Source organism: Sminthopsis crassicaudata, chromosome 1 (assembly GCF_048593235.1).
Source record: "Sminthopsis crassicaudata isolate SCR6 chromosome 1, ASM4859323v1, whole genome shotgun sequence".
Taxonomy (NCBI): Eukaryota; Metazoa; Chordata; class Mammalia; order Dasyuromorphia; family Dasyuridae; genus Sminthopsis; species Sminthopsis crassicaudata.
The window spans coordinates 70196769-70205278 of record NC_133617.1 but is presented as its reverse complement, the minus strand read 5'-3'; the positions used below and the strand labels follow the sequence as shown (position 1 = coordinate 70205278).

At 53.6% G+C, this 8510-nt stretch overlaps 1 long non-coding RNA gene across 1 annotated transcript; it reads right to left on the bottom strand.

Moving 5' to 3' along the window:
- Window positions 1–594: 594 nt before the first annotated feature.
- Window positions 595–7904, bottom strand: LOC141566384 (uncharacterized). The gene is made up of 2 exons (XR_012489293.1): window positions 2669–7904; window positions 595–2207 (listed from the first exon to the last, which is right to left on the bottom strand). It is a non-coding gene; the product is annotated as an uncharacterized LOC141566384 (long non-coding RNA).
- Between the last annotated feature and the right edge of the window lie 606 nt (window positions 7905–8510).

The following is an 8510-nucleotide window of genomic DNA, read 5'->3' as shown; positions in this document are numbered from 1 at the left end:
ACTGCAGAAAATCGACGCCGCCGCATCTGCGGCCGAGGCGGGGCGCGACACAAGCCGCGCTGCCATTGGTCCGCCAAGCCGTCCGTCAGGATCGATAGTGGAGACTGCTCCGGGAGCGGCTCGCGGAGCGTCGTGCTGCAGGTCGGACTCGCCCTGGCGCCTTCCCCTAATGCGACGACCGGGCCGGGGAGCCACATCTCCCCTATCACCGGCCACCTCATCCCCTCTTACCTGTCCCCACCCCCTCTCACCTATCCCCATCCCCCTCATCTGTCACCCCCTCCCCCTCCCCCTCCTCCCTTCTCTCACCTGTTCCTCATCCCCCTCATCCCTCCCGTGTCTCCTCAATAGTCGGCCCTCCCTCACACCCCCCAAGCACCCCCACCCCTCGACACCAGATTCCTCTGCCCACTACTCCTCCCTCCTCAGCTTCAGCCTTTATCCATTTCTCTGTCCCTCAGTTCTTTAATCCGTCACCTTTCCCAGCTCCCTCAATCTCCCAGCCATCATCCCCCCCAGTCCCAAATTAAGGGCGGGTCCGGATTTCCCTCAGGAGCACGGACCCAGGGAGCAAAGAAGAGAACCACAGCTTCCTGAGATGTCAGGCCCGAGCTTGAGCAGACTTTAATGGGACCTTGGGTTCAGACACACGTCATTCCTCTCGTGCCTGTGTTCCTCATTTTCCTCCCTCCTCCCTCCTTGCATGGGAATAATGGGCCGACCAAGAAGCCCAGCTGGCACGCCAGAACGCCGGCCCAAACCCTAACTTGTACAGGAGTGGCGGGCCGAAGAAGAACGGCTCCTCCCTCGGCCTCATACACACACTCACAATAGTGGGACTTACTTCAGATACTAAGACGCACTTCAGGGATGGACGCAGGGGAGAATCAGAAATGTGCCCTCAGTTGGAGGGGGCAAGAACAATGCAGCAGCGAGTTTATAGCAATAAATCCTCCCCTCCACGGGGCGGCAGCTCTTGGGGGTTGAGAGTGACCTGAATGAAGAGAGATTTTGTAACCAGTGTCCCTTACCCCCAGAAACACGGCCTACGTCAAGAAAAAGTTCTTTCCCCTCCCCTCTGTCTCTAGAGGGCAAAGATGTGGGTGCCTTAGGAGGGAGAGTCCAGGAGAGAGGCCAGGGCCTCATCTACAGTGGGAGAGAAAGTAACGGGCCCCTGAGCTCAGCTCATAAAGGCCTGCTCTGGGGGCTCCATGCAGTCCATGAAACTGGAGGCCCTTTGGGTTATGACACCCTAGAAGCCCAAAGTTGGCACTTGAAGATCTCGGGGCAGAGCTCTGTAGTTATCGTCTCCTGAGTTTCAGCCATTAGTAGAGAGAAAAAGGTGGGTATCAGGCCTGAAATTTGGAAGAAGCTAAGACAAGAGGTGGTCCTTTGCTGCTCCTTGTGGCTTAGGGGACAGGTTAGGATAAGTGTCTCTCCGCTAAATTGGGACAGCCGGAGAAAATAAGTAAGAAGATATAACTTGAACTTGCTGAAATTATGCACAGAATGTACATTAGGCTCAGTGGGTCTCTGCATCTCAGCTTCAGCCAGGTCATCTTCTGATCTCTCGTCTTCTACTGCAAAGCCGTGGAGCTGCCGAGGTAATTCTCAGATCTCTTTGGACGCTAGAGACACAAAGCTAGACAATCAGCACGGCTGTAGTAGTTGGAGGCAGCGCCTTCATCCTCCTATTGGACTTGGGGGCCTTTCCAGCCTCCCACACTCTCAGGGTCATAGGGCAGGTGTCTCCAAGAGAAGGCCAGACTCCTGTTCCTGCTGAACTGAGCCAGTTTATCCAAAGCAACTGTGTTTCAGCTCAGTAGGCACAGGAGGCAGAGCCCAGTGAGACCTAGAAGCAGACAGACCGGATGAAAAACAAGGTGGCCAAGGGTAGGGGGCAAGGGGGGCGGAACTTAGCCACTGTGAACACAATATGATGCTGACTCTGTTCACAAGGCAGCTAAGTCCTGCTCCTCAGGCCAGGCTGGGCTGGGGGGCCCACTCTTTTGGGCTCCAGTCCCCCACAGATAGGCACCAACACATGCATACTAGTAGTGGACCTGGCAGCTTCAGCAGCAGGGCCAGTGGTCAGTTGGAAATCCCTGGCAATGTGATTTGTGGCAGTAATCAAATCCCATCCCCAGGAACCCCAGCCGGCCAAGGCTCAGGGGTGCTGGGTCGAGGACCATAGAGGAAACTCGTACCTAGAAAGGAGAGAACAAAGATGATGAAAAAAAAGGAAAAATATATCAGCTGTTCACTCTGATCCCATCACACAGGGTAATGTCGGCCTTCTTCCCACTCTCTCCAGCCTCTCTGGGCAACGGTTTCCTCATCTGTAAAATCAGAGGATTAGGCTAGGGGCCTTCTAAGGTCCCTTCCAGCTCTATCTCTATGATCCTGTGAACTTTCTCTGGCCCAGAGGGAATGCTTTTTGCTAGCCTAAATATCCCAGCCTCTTATTTGGGATGAAGCCCTTTCCCCAGACAGGAGTTGGGTAGTGAGGAGTAGGGAGTCCTAGTAATCCAAGCTCTAGTAATCCAAGATCCAAAGCACAGCCAAAGAATTCTTCCAGAGGTGCACATCTGGATAAAGCTCGCTCTCTGCAGGAAAAGAAAATCAGATGTGCAGAAGCAGCTAGTGGAAAGAGGAGAAAATCACTGACCTCTAGTGAAGGTTGGGCAAGGGAGAGGGCACGCCTTGGAAGACTGGAAGGACCTAGGGTTCCCAAAATTCCTGGACACCAGCTTTCTCTTCCACTCTCTCCTGTGTTCCAGGCCCCCAGACCCAACAAGCAGAGAACACCAGCAGAAGGAAGGCATGTCCTCCTTCTCCAGCTGGGCAGGACAAACAGGGCTAGGGAGAGAGGAAGAGAAATCGGGCGGCAGGCAGGCAGGGTGAGGAAGTGATCTCACACCAGCTGGCGCCGCTTCCTAGAAACCCAAAGAGGGGGAGGAAACCGCCAGGGCCTCCCCCCAGCTTCTGTCATGGTCCCACAGCCAGGCCTTAACCCTCTCCCTGGTGGAGTCTGGAGATTTGTATTTAAAAGTATTCCTTCTTTAACATCTCCAAATGGGTCCTCTCCTTGCCTACAATGTTTATCTAGCCATGCTTCAAGCCAGTAGGACATCTTTGCCCAGAGAGCAAGGAGCAAGAGAGCCAAAGGATGAGGGGAAAGCCTGGGCTTGGGGCACTCCCAAGTAGCAGCAGGATTTGGGAAAAAAATACCCTGTAGCCCCTACCCTTCACCATAAGACACCAGCAATCCAGGACACTTCTTTTCTCAAATCAGGTATTGAAGGAGCTGGGCAAAATTTAGTGCAGCCAGGAATGGGCTGGAAACAGAGACCCCCCAGCTTCCTCCCTCCTGCCTCCCAGCACCCGCCCTGCCCCAAGCTGCCTCCGGAAGTGAGGCAGCACATTGGTGTCCTGGGGAACAGAACAGAACGGGAAGGGCGGCCATCTGGCCCGGCCCGTTTCCTGTGGGGTTTCCCCTGCACACAGCCATGAACCTGGCCAAGGCCCACCCTGTCCCAGCAGACAAGACAGCCTTCTCCTCCTAAGCTCCCTACCCCTCACAGCCCCAATCCACCAGACCTCAGTGACCTTGACCCTGGTCCAGTGAGATAGGACACTTGTCTTTACTTAGGCCCAGGGAAAAAGCAGGTGAGGACCCAGAACAAACACATAGGAATGGCTCAAAGGTGGCAGGCCCAGTGGGGAATGAAGGACGATTTAAATGAAGCTCCCAGGAAAGTCTGAAGAGAAAAGGCAGGACACAGGCATGACCACAAGACAGATCTGTACACAGGCACATTGAAAGTTCCCCCTACTGAGCTCCCAAGGATGAATCAGGGGCAACTTGCAGTGCTGCCTCCAAACCCTGTCCCCACATACTTTCCACCCACTCCCTGGGCTGGATTGGAAAATACCAAACCAGGCTCCACCCTGCCTCAGCCTGGCTGCCTGGGCTCGGGCCACAGGGCCAGGCCTGTCACTAACACTTCAGACTAATGGGCTTAGATCCTTAGCAGAGACACCACAAAGCAGGAGCTGGGGCCCACACAGCAGATCTAACAAGGGGAACCCTCCTGGGGCTATTTCCCCAACCATTACCCTTCCCTTTAGAATGGGGCCTCTGACTGGAAATCATTCTCCTCAGCCTCCCTCCCACTGGACAGCTGTTGAAGCAGTGCCCCCCTCCCCCAAGGTGGAGTCTGGCCAGCTATACTGGAGAAGACTGTCATGCTGAAGAGAGAAAGAGCCAGAATGGGTGATCTCCCAAAAGGGAAACCTGCCTGGGTGAAAGGCAGGGGGCCTCAGGCTACAGTTACCATAGGGTGATTTTTTTTTTTCTGAAGGGGGGTGGCGGGAGTCACCATGAGGTCTGAATCACTGACTAAATAGGAAAACCAGGCAAAGCCACAGTTCCCAATCCATCTCCACCCTCATGGTCTCTTGGCGAGTCATCAGAAGTAGATTTACCTTTGGAGAAGTGCATGCTAAGATAAACCCAGGACAGGTCTCAATTTGAGGAGTCCCCAGTGAGAGGACTCCTCCCTCTGACCTATCCTCTTCACTGTCACATCAGTATATTATTTGCTTCACTATCATATAAAAGTCCCATTCCCTTGTCTTTCAGGTCAAATTTCAGGGCAGAATCTCTAGGAAGATTTTTCCTAAGCCAGAGAAATAACAAGAACTATGCCCCATCTCCCTTTCCCTTAAGTCACAAATTACAACTTTTAGAACCTGGCTTTTAAGATCCAAAACTGGAGTGGGGCAATTCCTTAGGCTTGTGCCACTAGTAAAGACCAGGTCAGTAAAGTATCCTCAAAACCCCGATTCCCTCAGACCCATCCCTTGCACCTCCTCCCACCAGGAAATCTCCTCTGCAGCTCCCAGAAATATAAGACCAATTCTGTCTGGAAGGGCAGGTTTTTCTAAGGACTAAGTGCCACCAACATTTGCATGCTGGAGGAACCCTCCAAGTTCCAGTGAACATCCTAAGAAATCTGGTGCCATCTTTGCCCAAGACCAGTGCTTGAAATGACCACATTCAAGATGGCATCAGCTCCCAGCATCTTATTCGAATGATGACCCCTAACCAAAGATCCTAGAACCAATAGGGCCTCAGCTTTTACTTCTAAGGACACCAAGCCTTTCCTCCATTGACCACTACCTAGGATTTCCAGATTTCAGAAGTACCTTCTTTGACTGTGAGAAGATGAATTCAGTTAGCTTCTCTAGAGAGGGAACATGGGGAAACCCTAGGCTGGGAAAGATTAAGAGGACTCATGCCTTGACACTCAATGCACTCTCCTTTCCATCAGCTTATTACATACTTTCTATTTTACAGGTGGAGAACCCCAAGACCAGAAAATTTCAGGGATACACCCAAGATTACACAGTGAATTCAGGAACAAGCCACACCTGGACATCAGGATAAATTCAAACTGAGAAAAAGAAGTCCATCTATCAGAAGGATGGGGTTGGGGGTAAGTGGTTCTCAGTGAGGCAAAAGAATCTCACCTGCAGAGGAAAGAGATGGTTTGGAGTTCAGTCATTAGTAAAGAATAAAGTTCATGGTACACTGGGTCTGGGATTGCTCCCAGGAATGCCTCCCTCTTCTGCCACCCAGCATCCTTTTGTGCATGCTATAACAAGGATGCGATAAAGGGAGAGGGTTCGCCAACCCAATAGCTTTATAGAAGACATTTAGAAAAAGTAGGGTGTGGTTTTGTTCAAAGCTAGCTTTGAGATCTACAAAAGTCTATTACCCCCAGGGTAGATGGAAGAGTAGACTGCCTCCCCTCCTCCACTCCCTGTACCAAAGCAACCAATTAACCCACAGGCTTGGGGGGAACGGGAGAGGCGGGCATTGCAGCTGTATCCATCTTAGAACATCTGGTCTCCAGTTGTGACAGGCATCGGGTGGGCCCCAAGGTGTCCAGAGCTGCCCCCTAAGGTTGATGATTTTAGTGTCAATGTTCAAAAAAATGTGCACCAAAGGAAATTAGGTCCATGCAGACCCCACCCCCAAAGACTTGCCCTGTCATGTATGTGCTCTGTGTGTCAGGAGCCTGGCATAGTTTCCCTAAGGCTGACCCCGTAAATCAGAGCTTCTGAACAGGGAGTTGGGGGTGTGGTGAGAGCAGGGCAGCTGGGGAGCAAAGCAAACCTCAAGGGGGCCAGCAGAGGGGAGAAGCAGGAAAGCCTAAGCTTGAATCCCAGGCCCATGTACTCCTAAGTATGTGAATCCCCAATGTGGGATCCAGAAAGCTGTGTCTTTAAATCAAGGAGAGGTGCCCCAGCACCCTCCCCCTGCCTCAGAGCCCAGACAGGAAAAGTTGCTTTTCCTTCTGGGAGAATAGGCAGAGGGAGGGAGTCTGGAAACTTGGGAACTAGGGGTGGGGAGAGGAGTTAAGACAACCCGAGGCCCCCACCCCTGCCTCAAGATCCAAAGCTGAGTTCTTTATCCCCACAGTCATATCCCTTGCCCCCAAATGTCCTCCAACACCCCCCCCCTTTCCACCAGCAGCCAGAGCTGAGGCTCCTACAGTGATGTACTGAATGGATCCATCCAGACTCTCATACCAGGGTCCTATTTTAAACAAGGATGGCATGGGTTAAGGTTAGCAGTCAGTCTGAGGCCAGGGTTAAATGATCAGGTTGAGATCACTGATCAGTTTTTCTCTCGTGTAATGAAAAGTGGGCCACGTGGGGATTGAAATCTTGACCTCGACCCAATTCCCTCCTCCACCTTCTCCATTATCTGTATGTACTCCAGGACTAAGCTGGAGTTAGGGCTCCAACACCTGTGGAATCATCTTCCTGGACACCACAGACATGGCCTTCTTTCATGTCCTTGAACCAACCCCTTCCCTCCAAAGAGAAGAGTGGGGAGACTGAAAGCATGGGTGGATCATCTTAAACACTGAACATCCCTGGCCTCTCCCTGGAATGCCCGCAAGAGAAGACGCCCCAACCTGAGGGGAGCAAGCATCCTGAGAACCTCCAGCTTGGGGCCTTTAGAGGTGACAACACTCCTATACTTCTGTGTGGCATTGGACACAGTGAGGTGGCACAAGGACACTCATCCTCCCTTTTCAGATGGAGAAACAAACTCAGAAAAATGAAGTGATTCTAAGTTTAAGGTCAGATAACTACTGTCAGAACAGGGATTTGAATCTAGGTCCCTGGATTCCAAATCCAGTGCTTTTATCACTCCACAACACCCTGAAAAGAAATTTTTCCTCCACAGGCATCTGGGGTTAAAGGGAATTATTTAACAGCCCATCTGGGTTCAAGCCCAACCCTCTTGGCAGGAGCTTTGAGCACTGCTCTCAATCCTGACCCCCAGGAGTTGAAAACTTGGGTCAAGTTGACTGAAGGGGTGTCCATCAGTGGGCTTTAGTAGACCACACCCAAGCCGTGGCCTAGCTGGATTTGGCCTGAGAGGATTTTTGTCTTTCCCATCCCAAGAAAACACAAGACACCCACTCCAGCAGTAACTGATCCAGTCTTAAGTCCACCGTGAATTTGGACAAATTTGGCCCATGATGCACTTGCCACCTCCCTCTAAAGCCCCTCTCAAGCTCATACCTGAGCCAGCATTGCAAAAGCCCCCACCTGACCCCTGGTGGCCTAGTCACGCAGAAAGACACAATTACAGCACAGACAGACTCGGCTGGGGGGGGGGGGGGGGGAGTGTAGGAGAGGAGGGTCCTGTTGGGAGAAGGCTCCGGCTCGAAATTCGAGAAAAAGGAATGCTCAGGGCAGCCCTGACACCCCCCCTTCCCCACCCCCACACCCGCACCGGGTCCTCAAAGGAACCCTGAGGAATACCCGGGATGGAATCTCCCTACACCCTCAGCAGCACATCCCCCCACCCCCAGATTCCTGCCCCAAGGCTTTTGCGCAACGTCTGCCCCTTCTCACAACCAGTCCCGGCTGGGTGGGGCGGCCCTTAAGAACTTGAAAGGAGTTGGGGCCGTGGATGGGGGAGGGGGCCAGTGCTTCCGGCGCCTGGGTGGCCCCCAGGAGAACCCCAAGTTCTTTGAGGGGCGCGCACCACACTGGGGTCTCTTCTGTCTCCAGGCTCCCGGCCAGGGTTCCAAGACTGGCGGACCACACCGTCCGTCCCGCCAACCAAACGGGGGGAGATCTGGCTTCGGGCGCCCGCGCCCATGCCCTCCTCCCCCGCAGTCTCGGTGCCAGCCCGGGACTGAGGACCGTGCCAGGGGCGGAGGCGGGAGGGCTAGGGAAAGCGCCCAAAGCAGGCGAAGGCGCCCCGGACATTTCGCCCTTTCTTTCCCTGCCCGCCGCCCTCCAGGGAGCCCACACCCTTCCCGGGACAGCCACCCTCCCCCCCCCCGCCCGTCCCCATACCCACCTTTGCCCCACCGGGCCTTCTTGGCCTGGCCCGACCCGGCCTGGAGCCCGTTCCTCCCGCCAAGAAGTCAGTCCCGGGAAAAGTAGTGACGGCCGCTCCCTCTTCCACTTAC